The following is a 10,738-nucleotide window of genomic DNA, read 5'->3' as shown; positions in this document are numbered from 1 at the left end:
GAACACAAAGCTTGGGGATAGATATGTAGATATTAACGTGTGAAATCCACACAGAACACAAAGCTTGGGGATAGATATGTAGATATTAACGTGTGAAATCCACACAGAACACAAAGCTTGGGGATAGATATGTAGATATTAACGTGTTCCTCAAGCACCTGGTAATGGAATGTTCACTAGTTTTAGTTCCAAGATCAATGAGTTTGGATTTAGTTTAATGTTAACTACTGAACCCCTTCAGGTTAAGCTGCTGTAATTGATAGACCAATATGTTGAATTAATTTTTTGTATGAGTTTTGTTCTGTGTATTGATGGCTGCTTTAATGTCAAGGAGTCCTTTACAGTTTCCTTAAATGGCCCGATTGAAGTGGGAGAGCAAGCATCTTAACCTTTCAGTCATATAGGACAGTCTACAAGGGGTAACATTCAGACCCTCCTTTTCAAAGTGTTGGGTGTGTCTTTCATAATCGAAATTGACTAGAGACCTGTATTAACACATGGTTGACCTATTGTGTGGTTTGTATTGACTAGAGAGACCTGTTAACATGGTTTACCTATTGTGTGGTTTGTATTGACTAGAGAGACCTGTTAACATGGTTGACCTATTGTGTGGTTTGTATTGACTAGAGAGACCTGTTAACATGGTTTACCTATTGTGTGGTTTCTATTTCAGTGTCCAGATTTTCTAAAGTAAAATAAACAACTGTCTAAAAGGTGCATTAATCTGAATCAAGTTGACCAAATTAAATGTTGGTGATTGTTGCCATAAACGTTCTGAAGTGTGACATTTCAAACCAAAACGATGTTCGAATCCTTCTGTCTTATGAACTCTTCAGTGCTTTGTTATGAACAACATCCAGTACAGTGGGGAAAAAAGTATTTAGTCAGCCACCAATTGTGCAAATTCTCCCACTTAAAAAGATGAGAGAGGCCTGTAATTTTCATCATAGGTACACGTCAACTATCACAGACAAATTGAGAATTTTTTTCCCAGAAAATCACATTGTAGGATTTTTAATGAATTTATTTGCAAATTATGGTGGAAAATAAGTATTTGGTCACCTACAAACAAGCAAGATTTCTGGCTCTCACAGACCTGTAACTTCTTCTTTAAGAGGCTCCTCTGTCCTCCACTCGTTACCTGTATTAATGGCACCTGTTTGAACTTGTTATCAGTATAAAAGACACCTGTCCACAACCTCAAACAGTCACACTCCAAACTCCACTATGGCCAAGACCAAAGAGCTGTCAAAGGACACCAGAAACAAAATTGTAGACCTGCACCAGGCTGGGAAGACTGAATCTGCAATAGTTAAGCAGCTTGGTTTGAAGAAATCAACTGTGGGAGCAATTATTAGGAAATGGAAGACATACAAGACCACTGATAATCTCCCTCGATCTGGGGCTCCACGCAAGATCTCACCCCGTGGGGTCAAAATGATCACAAGAACGGTGAGCAAAAATCCCAGAACCACACAGGGGGACCTAGTGAATGACCTGCAGAGAGCTGGGACCAAAGTAACAAAGCCTACCATCAGTAACACACTACGCCACCAGGGACTCAAATCCTGCAGTGCCAGACGTGTCCCCCTGCTTAAGCCAGTACATGTCCTGGCCCGTCTGAAGTTTGCTAGAGTGCATTTGGATGATCCAGAAGAGGATTGGGAGAATGTCATATGGTCAGATGAAACCAAAATATAACTTTTTGGTAAAAACTCAACTTGTCGTGTTTGGAGGACAAAGAATGCTGAGTTGCATCCAAAGAACACCATACCTACTGTGAAGCATGGGGGTGGAAACATCATGCTTTGGGGCTGTTTTTCTGCAAAGGGACCAGGACGACTGATCCGTGTAAAGGAAAGAATGAATGGGGCCATGTATCGTGAGATTTTGAGTGGGTCTTTCAGCATGACAATGATCCCAAACACACCGCCCGGGCAACGAAGGAGTGGCTTCGTAAGAAGCATTTCAAGGTCCTGGAGTGGCCTAGCCAGTCTCCAGATCTCAACCCCATAGAAAATCTTTGGAGGGAGTTGAAAGTCTGTGTTGCCCAGCGACAGCCCCAAAACATCACTGCTCTAGAGGAGATCTGCATGGAGGAATGGGCCAAAATACCAGCAACAGTGTGTGAAAACCTTGTGAAGACTTACAGAAAACGTTTGACCTGTGTCATTGCCAACAAAGGGTATATAACAAAGTATTGAGAAACTTTTGTTATTGACCAAATACTTATTTTCCACCATAATTTGAAAATAAATTCATAAAAAATCCTACAATGTGATTTTCTGGAAAGAAAATTCTAATTTTGTCTGTCATAGTTGACGTGGACCTATGATGAAAATTACAGGCCTCTCTCATATTTTTAAGTGGGAGAACTTGCACAATTGGTGGCTGACTAAATACTTGTTTTCCCCACTGTATGTAGCTAACTGAATAACATGTTGTAGCTAACTGAAGAACACGTTGTAGCTAACTGAAGAACACGTTTGCCTCATTCATCCAGTATGTAGCTAACTGAAGAACACGTTGTAGCTAACTGAATAACACGTTGTAGCTACAGTGGGGAAAAAAAGTATTTAGTCAGCCACCAATTGTGCAAGTTCTCCCACATAAAAAGATGAGAGAGGCCTGTAATTTTCATCATAGGTACACGTCAACTATGACAGACAAAATGAGAAAAAAATATCCAGAAAATCACATTGTAGGATTTTTAATGAATTTATTTGCAAATTATGGTGGAAAATAAGTATTTGGTCACCTACAAACAAGCAAGATTTCTGGCTCTCACAGACCTGTAACGTATTCTTTAAGAGGCTCCTCTGTCCTCCACTCGTTACCTGTATTAATGGCACCTGTTTGAACTTGTTATCAGCATAAAATACACCTGTCCACAACCTCAAACAGTCACACTCCAAACTCCACTATGGCCAAGACCAAAGAGCTGTCAAAGGACACCAGAAACAAAATTGTAGACCTGCACCAGGCTGGGAAGACTGAATCTGCAATAGTTAAGCAGCTTGGTTTGAAGAAATCAACTGTGGGAGCAATTATTAGGAAATGGAAGACATACAAGACCACTGATAATCTCCCTCGATCTGGGGCTCCACGCAAGATCTCACCCCGTGGGGTCAAAATGATCACAAGAACGGTGAGCAAAAATCCCAGAACCACACGGGGGGACCTAGTGAATGACCTGCAGAGAGCTGGGACCAAAGTAACAAAGCCTACCATCAGTAACACACTACGCCGCCAGGGACTCAAATCCTGCAGTGCCAGACATGTCCCCCTGCTTAAGCCAGTACATGTCCAGGCCCGTCTGAAGTTTGCTAGAGTGCATTTGGATGATCCAGAAGAGGATTGGGAGAATGTCATATGGTCAGATGAAACCAAAATATAACTTTTTGGTAAAAACTCAACTCGTCGTGTTTGGAGGACAAAGAATGCTGAGTTGCATCCAAAGAACACCATATCTACTGTGAAGCATGGGGGTGGAAACATCATGCTTTGGGGCTGTTTTTCTGCAAAGGGACTAGGACGACTGATCCGTGTAAAGGAAATAATTAATGGGGCCATGTATCGTGAGATTTTGAGTGAAAACCTCCTTCCATCAGCAAGGGCATTGAAGATGAAACGTGGCTGGGTCTTTCAGCATGACAATGATCCCAAACACACTGCCCGGGCAACGAAGGAGTGGCTTCGTAAGAAGCATTTCAAGGTCCTGGAGTGGCCTAGCCAGTCTCCAGATCTCAACCCCATAGAAAATATTTGGAAGGAGTTGAAAGTCTGTGTTGCCCAGCGACAGCCCCAAAACATCACTGCTCTAGAGGAGATCTGCATGGAGGAATGGGCCAAAATACCAGCAACAGTGTGTGAAAACCATGTGAAGACTTACAGAAAACGTTTGACCTGTGTCATTGCCAACAAAGGGTATATAACAAAGTATTGAGAACATTTTGTTATTGACCAAATACTTATTTTCCACCATAATTTGCAAATAAATTCATTAAAAATCCTACAATGTGATTTTCTGGAACATTTTTTCTCATTTTGTCTGTCATAGTTGACGTGTACCTATGATTGTCACGGTTTCGGCCGAGGCTGCTCCTCCTCCTGGTTCGGGCAGGCTTCGGCGTTCGCCGTCCCCGGAGTACTAGCTGCCACCGCTCTATGTTTCTGTGTTTGATTGCTTTTGTCTGTCTGTCACACCTGTGTCTGTTTGGGAGTTGATTACGTGTCTTATAAGTTCCGTGTTGTGATCTAGGGTATTTGTGTGTTGTTATTCTGTTGCCACCGTGTTTATGATACGTGTTTGTTTTCCGTGTCATTTTTCCATGTTTAGTGTTTTACGCGTGTGCGTAATTTTCCCTCGCCACTTCGTGTTTTCGAGGTCGGGGTTTGTTCGCTTGTTTTTGAGACTATTAAAAGTCTTGTTGGACTTAACCTCTGTTTCCTGCGCTTGACTCCTCCACCACATCCACGACGGAATAGTGACAGAACAACACACCATCATGGAGTCAGCAGGAACAGCGGCGGCACCCGAATCCCTGCTGGACCGGATCAACTTCCAGGACGCCATGATCCGGCAACTCGGGACCACCATGGACGAGGTGTCCAACGCTCTGCGCCGATTGGTGAACTCTGAGGTGGCCAAGGACCCTTACAACATCGCATCACCAACGGCCAGTCCTCCTCTCTCAGTACCGGAACCCAGTGTCATTCGGCTCTCACTCCCGAGGGCATATGACGGTTCTACAGCCGGGTGTCAGGGATTCCTCCTGCAGGTAGAACTTTACCTTGCCACCATACACCCGGCGCCCTCGGGATACGAGAGCGTCTCCGCCCTCATCTCCTGTCTCTCCGGCAAGGCGTTGGAGTGGGCCAACGCCGAATGGAGGGGAATAGACGCCGCTACCATCACCTACGCGGAGTTCTCCCGCCGCTTCAGGGCTGTCTTCGATCATCCCCCTGAGGGGAAAGCGGCGGGAGAGCGTCTATTCCACCTCCGACAGGGGAAGAGGAGCGCACAGGAGTTCGCACTGGAGTTCCGGACACTAGCGGCGGATGCGGGGTGGAATGAGAGGGCCCTCATCGACCAGTACCGGTGTAGTCTACGAGAGGACGTTCGTAGGGAGCTGGCCTGCAGGGACACCAACCTGTCGTTTGACCAGTTGGTGGACATTTCCATCCGTCTGGATACCCTGCTGGCTACCCGCGGACGTCCCGAGTGGGGGTCGTCCAGTCCACCCTCCAGCACCCCCGAGCCGATTCCCATGGAGCTAGGGGGTGCTGGCGCTAGAGAGAGGAGGAGAGGGAACCCGAGGGGGGCCATCCCCTGCACCACCTGCGGTCGTGGAGGACACACTGCGGCCAGGTGCTGGGGAGGGTCTCCTGGGAGGGGTGACAACAGGCCACGCACTGGGGAGTCATTTCAGGTGAGTAGGCGCCCCACTCACCCAGAGCTCTCTGTTGGTCACATGAGTATTCCTGTGAGGTTTCCACAGGTGGCACCTCATTCCCAGCATAAGGCGCTAGTAGATTCAGGCGCAGCTGGGAACTTTATTGATCGGGCATTTTGTAGTAGGTTAGGGATTCCCCTTCGGCCGGTAGACGATCCATTTCCTGTCCACGCATTAGACAGCCGGCCGTTGGGGTCGGGCCTGATCAGGGAGGTCACAGCACCACTGACGATGACGACGCAGGGGGGTCATGAGGAGATCATTCAGTTTTATCTGATTGACTCTCCTGCGTACCCCGTGGTGTTGGGCCTTCCCTGGTTAAGCACCCATGATCCTACCATAGCGTGGCAACAGAGGGCTCTTATGGAGTGGTCTGCTCAGTGTGTAGGGAGATGTCTAGGTGTTTCCGTAGGGGCGACCTCGGTAGAGAGTCCGAACCAAGTGCCCGCACTGCGCATTCCCCCCGAGTATGAGGATTTAGCACTCGTGTTTAGCAAATCGAGGGCAACACGGCTACCTCCTCATAGACAGGGGGACTGTGCGATAAATCTCCAAACAGGAGCGGCTCTTCCACGGAGTCATGTGTATCCCCTGTCTCAAGAGGAGACAGCGGCTATGGAGACATACATAGCCGAGTCCTTGGCACAGGGATACATACGGTCCTCTACTTCCCCAGTCTCCTCGAGTTTCTTCTTTGTGAAGAAGAAGGACGGGGGATTGCGCCCGTGTATTGATTATCGTAGTCTCAATCAGATCACAGTTAAATACAGCTACCCACTTCCACTGATTGCGAATATGACGGAGTCATTACGCGGAGCGCGATTCTTCACAAAGTTGGATCTCAGGAGCGCGTACAATCTGGTGCGCATTAGGGAGGGGGATGAATGGAAGACAGCATTTAGCACCACCTCGGGTCATTACGAGTATCTCGTCATGCCATACGGGTTAATGAATGCTCCGTCAGTCTTCCAATCCTTTGTTGACGAGATTTTCCGGGACATGCATGGGCAGGGGGTAGTAGTTTACATCGACGACATCCTAGTGTACTCTGCCACTCGAGCCGAGCATGTAGCCCAGGTGCGCCGAGTGTTGAGAAGACTGTTGGAGCATGACTTGTATGTCAAGGCAGAGAAATGCCTGTTCTTCCAGGAGTCCGTCTCCTTTTTGGGTTATCGGTTGTCCGCGTCTGGTGTGGAGATAGAGGTAGACCGGGTATCGGCCGTGCGTAATTGGCAAACTCCAACCACTGTAAAAGAGGTGCAGCAGTTCTTGGGTTTTGCTAATTACTACCGGAGGTTTATTCGGGGTTTTGGACAGGTTGCAGCTCCCATTACGTCCCTGTTAAAGGGGGGTCCGGTTCGTTTGCGGTGGTCGGCTGAGGCGGACAGGGCATTTGTCAAACTTAAGAACCTGTTCACCTCGGCTCCGGTGCTGGCGCATCCGGATCCCTCTTTACCATTCCAGGTTGAGGTAGACGCGTCCGAGACCGGTATTGGGGCAGTCCTGTCACAACGGTCTGGCGCGCCACCTAAACTCCGCCCCTGTGCTTTCTACTCGAAGAAGCTCAGCTCGGCGGAGCGCAACTATGATGTTGGGGACAGGGAGCTGTTAGCCGTAGTCCAAGCCCTAAAGGTGTGGAGGCATTGGCTTGAGGGGGCTCAACACCCTTTCCTCATTCTGACTGATCACCGTAACCTGGAGTACATCCGGGCAGCTAGGAGATTGAACCCTCGTCAGGCTAGGTGGAACATGTTCCTAACCCGGTTTGTTTTTAAGATCACATACATCCCAGGGTCCCAGAATGGTAAGGCAGACGCCCTGTCCCGGCGGTATGACACGGAGGAGAGGTCCAACGAGCCTACTTCCATATTGCCGGAATCTTGTTTGGTGGCTCCGGTAGTATGGGAGGTCGATACGGAAATCGAGCGGGCACTGCGTACCGACCCTACTCCCCCCGAGTGTCCTGTGGGGCGGACGTACGTTCCGCTCGAGGTCCGTGATCGTCTTATTTATTGGGCTCATACATCACCCTCCTCTGGACATCCAGGTATTGGCCGGACCGTGCACTGTCTTAGCATGAAATACTGGTGGCCAACGTTAGCTAGGGATGTGAGGGTTTATGTCTCCTTCTGCTCGGTGTGTGCCCAGTGTAAGGCGCCTAGACATTTGCCCAGGGGTAAGCTACATCCCCTGCCCGTTCCACAACGACCATGGTCCCACCTATCGGTGGATTTCGTAACTGACCTACCCCCCTCCCAGGGGAATACCACCATATTGGTCGTTGTGGATCGGTTTTCCAAGGCCTGTCGTCTCCTTCCCATGCCGGGTCTCCCTACTGCCCTACAAACCGCTGAGGCCCTCTTTACCCATGTGTTCCGGCACTATGGGGTCCCCGAGGATATTGTGTCTGACCGAGGTCCCCAGTTCACTTCCAGAGTTTGGGGAGCGTTCATGGAACGGTTGGGGGTCTCGGTAAGCCTTACCTCGGGGTACCACCCAGAGAGTAATGGGCAGGTGGAACGTGTCAACCAGGATGTGGGTAGGTTTTTGAGGTCCTATTGCCGGGACCGGCCGGAGGAGTGGTCGAGGTTCATCCCCTGGGCAGAGATGGCCCAGAACTCGCTCCGCCACTCCTCCACCAACTTAACACCTTTCCAGTGTGTTTTAGGTTATCAGCCGGTCCTGGCACCGTGGCACGAGAGCCAGATCGAGGCCCCTGCGGTGGACGAGTGGATTCGGCGCTCGGAAGAGACGTGGGACGCTGCCCATGTCCATCTGCAGCGTGCCATCCGTCAACAAAAGGCGAGCGCCGATCGCCACCGCAGTGAGGGACCGGTGTACGCACCGGGAGATCGAGTCTGGCTCTCGACTCGAAACCTGCCCCTCCGCCTGCCCTGCCGGAAGCTGGGTCGGCGGTTTGTGGGGCCCTTCAAAGTCCTGAGAAGATTGAACGAGGTGTGTTACAGGTTACAACTGCCAATTGAGTATAAAAATATTAACCCCTCGTTCCATGTGTCTCTTCTCAGGCCGGTGGTAGCTGGCCCACTCCAAGAAGATGAGATAGGAGAGACCCCTCCGCCCCCTTTGGACATCGAGGGGGTCCCGGCGTACAGGGTCCGGACCATCTTGGACTCGAGGCGCCGGAGGAGTGGTCTCCAGTATCTCGTGGAGTGGGAGGGGTACGGTCCGGAGGAACGGTGCTGGGTGCCCAGGAGGGACATACTCAATCCTTCCCTCCTGACTGAGTTTCACCATGGGCATCCCACGCGCCCGGGTCCGCGTCCTCCTGGCCGTCCCCGAGGCCGGGGTCGGCGCGCGGCTGGAGCCGCGCGTCAAGGGGGGGGTACTGTCACGGTTTCGGCCGAGGCTGCTCCTCCTCCTGGTTCGGGCAGGCTTCGGCGTTCGCCGTCCCCGGAGTACTAGCTGCCACCGCTCTATGTTTCTGTGTTTGATTGCTTTTGTCTGTCTGTCACACCTGTGTCTGTTTGGGAGTTGATTACGTGTCTTATAAGTTCCGTGTTGTGATCTAGGGTATTTGTGTGTTGTTATTCTGTTGCCACCGTGTTTATGATACGTGTTTGTTTTCCGTGTCATTTTTCCATGTTTAGTGTTTTACGCGTGTGCGTAATTTTCCCTCGCCACTTCGTGTTTTCGAGGTCGGGGTTTGTTCGCTTGTTTTTGAGACTATTAAAAGTCTTGTTGGACTTAACCTCTGTTTCCTGCGCTTGACTCCTCCACCACATCCACGACGGAATAGTGACAATGATGAACATTACAGGCCTCTCTCATCTTTTTAAGTGGGAGAACTTGCACAATTGGTGGCTGACTAAATACTTTTTTTCCCCACTGTAACTGAATAACACGTTGTAGCTAACTGAAGAACACGTTGTAGCTAACTGAAGAACACGTTGCCTCATTCATCCAGTATGTAGCTAACTGAAGAACACGTTGTAGCTAACTGAATAACACGTTGTAGCTAACTGAAGAACACGTTTTGTAGCTAACTGAAGAACACGTTGTAGCTAACTGAAGAACACGTTGTAGCTAACTGAAGAACACGTTTGCCTCATTCATCCAGTATGTAGCTAACTGAAGAACACGTTGTAGCTAACTGAATAACACGTTGTAGCTAACTGAAGAACACGTTTGCCTCATTCATCCAGTATGTAGCTAACTGAAGAACACGTTGTAGCTAACTGAATAACACGTTGTAGCTAACTGAAGAACACGTTGTAGCTAACTGAAGAACACGTTGCCTCATTCATCCAGTATGTAGCTAACTGAAGAACACGTTGTAGCTAACTGAATAACACGTTGTAGCTAACTGAAGAACACGTTTTGTAGCTAACTGAAGAACACGTTGTAGCTAACTGAAGAACACGTTGTAGCTAACTGAAGAACACGTTTGCCTCATTCATCCAGTATGTAGCTAACTGAAGAACACGTTGTAGCTAACTGAATAACACGTTGTAGCTAACTGAAGAACACGTTTGCCTCATTCATCCAGTATGTAGCTAACTGAAGAACACGTTGTAGCTAACTGAATAACACGTTGTAGCTAACTGAAGAACACGTTGTAGCTAACTGAAGAACACGTTGCCTCATTCATCCAGTATGTAGCTAACTGAAGAACACGTTGTAGCTAACTGAATAACACGTTGTAGCTAACTGAATAACACGTTGTAGCTAACTGAAGAACACGTTGTAGCTAACTGAAGAACACGTTGCCTCATTCATCCAGTATGTAGCTAACTGAAGAACACGTTGTAGCTAACTGAATAACACGTTGTAGCTAACTGAAGAACACGTTTTGTAGCTAACTGAAGAACACGTTGTAGCTAACTGAAGAACACGTTTGCCTCATTCATCCAGTATGTAGCTAACTGAAGAACACGTTGTAGCTAACTGAATAACACGTTGTAGCTAACTGAAGAACACGTTTGCCTCATTCATCCAGTATGTAGCTAACTGAAATGTGTTATGAAGCTGTAATAGACAATATTGCATTCCAATTGGCACCATATTCCCTATATAGTGCACTATTGACCAGGGCTCATAGGACTGTGGTGAAAAGTAGGGCACTATGAAGGGCATGGGGTGCCATTTGGGATTCATACGTGAGACCAACTGGAACAGACCGCATTAACCACCGAACATAAGGGGTGTAAACGTTTAAATGAAATTGTGATAGTTCCTTTTTAGGAGAAAAAAAATCGCCAACCAAAACATAGCCCTGTATTAGCAGACCGTTCCCCAGCAAGAAAATCAAATTGTCACTCAAA

The sequence above is a fragment of the Coregonus lavaretus genome (assembly GCF_964263955.1).
Source record: "Coregonus lavaretus genome assembly, chromosome: 2".
NCBI classification, from domain to species: domain Eukaryota; kingdom Metazoa; phylum Chordata; class Actinopteri; order Salmoniformes; family Salmonidae; genus Coregonus; species Coregonus lavaretus.
This window is presented reverse-complemented; position numbering follows the sequence as displayed.